We start from the raw sequence: 2,065 nt of genomic DNA on the forward strand, positions 1-2,065 counted from the left end.
GGTACTCACCCCTTGCTTCTATAAACTTTTGTAGGTTATGAGCCTGGATTTTTGTTGTTCTTGTCATTCTCTTCTTTTCCGAGGCTTCTTGGAGATTTGTGAGGTAGCTGTTTCCATCTCAGCAGACTTTCTTCTCCTTAATTATGATCTTGTTCTGTTTTTAGAAACAAGTTCATTTGAGACTTGAGTTTTTCTTTTGAATCAATTGTAATACTTTAGAGGCTTGTACATGTGACTACCAGGTTTATGGGGTTTTATTAAGTTACTTATATTTTATTTCCGCACTTTATGGTAATGGATGAGTTTTAGGCTGACTTGTCTCTGTGGAATAAGACGAGTGCCATCACGCCCATTTTTGGGTCGTGATAATAAGTCTGTAAATATCATTTTAAACATTATTAAATAAATTAAGTTAGTCTAAGTCATGGTATTTCAAGAGTGTTACAGGGGGCAAGAATATCGACTATTCAAAATTAAGAATTAAATTTAATGTTTCAAATAAAGTCGAAAGATGTAAAAACTATTTTTTCATTAATAGAAGTACAAAATAGTTCTATCCACCAAATTATGCATTTGATAGCGTATCCTTTATTGATTATCATTTATCAAAATCACATCATTAAGCATGTTTATATCTATAGTATAAAAATTATTTCATTTTATGGTTAGAATAGATTCGACATTAATGAATATTTAAATAGTGATTACAAACTTAATTACATTGAAGTAGTAATAATTAACGAGATAAGAACATCATATAATAGTAAATATTTAGCAAATTTGCAATATATAAAAATAAAAAGATAAATAAAATTGCATAAAGTTAAGAAAAGAAAAAAGTAAAGATCCAAACGTAATAAGTAACCCAAAATATGCAACTTTTCTTCTTATATCCTACGCAACTTTCAAATTCAGATCCAAAAGGAGGAGTCCACTCTGTTTCTTTCTCCTTCACGCTATCAACAAATCAAGCATTTTCCCCTTAATTTAGCATTGCTTCCTCATTCATCACCATTTTCTCTCTCCAAACTTCACCTAGATACGCTCTCTCTCTCTCTCTCTAAAGGTGTTTTCAAGTGGATCTCCAGATTTGTATTTGTATTATATTGTAAATCGTTTGATTTAGTTCTAATTTTAGTGTTTTGTTGTTGGCAGGCCAAAAAGGGAGGTGTGATTTGTTACCAATGGCGACTGTGCAAATGTTTTCCTTCACAATTCTCTTTGTTGTTTTGCTTGTTCAACAATGTATTTGTACTGATCCGCCTGCAAGTTCACCAAGTCTTGCACCGGAATCTGGCGCTGATGTAGCTTCTCCACCAATGAGTCCAGCTCCATCGCCTTCACCAAATCTATCTTCTCCGCCGGCACCTCCACCGTCAGATCTCTCTCGAAATTCATCTCCGGCGCCGTCACCGGGTGATTCTACGTCTAAAAATTCCCCATCGCCGGCTCCAAATTCCAAAGCTGCGAGTGATATTAGCGATGAGAGTGTAGATTCATCGAAGGAATCATCTGGTGGTGGAATGACGAGTGGAAAGAAGGCTGGAATAGCAGTCGGAGTGATCGCCGCAGTTTGTTTTGTAGGTATCGGTGCATTGGTGTACAAGAAGCGACAACAAAATATCCAACGATCTCAGTTCGGGTATGATGCTAGGAGAGAAATTCTTTGAATGGATCTATATATCTTCATATGCAAATCAGTTCATATAGTATACAGATGTATATAAGTTTACTGCATCATGATTAGATTTGTTGCATTTAGAATTTCTACAACAATTTCATTAGATTTATTTGATTCTTTACCCACTGGATTCATTAGTTCTTTCTACTATTGGAGATTTAAGTTTTGCTATTGATTTTGCAATTCGTTTTGATTTTGCCACATGCTTGGAAATTTTCAACAAACGGAATCTGCAAAATTGTTTTTGCAAAAACTCATTTTCTTGAGTTGTTTTTGGAAAATAAGTTTAAACTATGTTTTGTTTTTGAACTTTCATAAAATATGCTATTTGCTAATGGTTGTTTTGTTCTTTCTTTTAAACTCATATATGAAATGAGAAAATGC

The 2,065-nt window shown here is 33.8% G+C and overlaps 1 pseudogene; it reads left to right on the forward strand.

The window, feature by feature from the left end:
* Positions 1-870: 870 nt before the first annotated feature.
* Positions 871-1,856, forward strand: LOC107021544 (annotated as a pseudogene).
* The last annotated feature ends 209 nt before the right edge of the window (positions 1,857-2,065 follow it).

The sequence above is a fragment of the Solanum pennellii genome, chromosome 6 (assembly GCF_001406875.1).
Source record: "Solanum pennellii chromosome 6, SPENNV200".
Lineage (NCBI taxonomy): Eukaryota > Viridiplantae > Streptophyta > Magnoliopsida > Solanales > Solanaceae > Solanum > Solanum pennellii.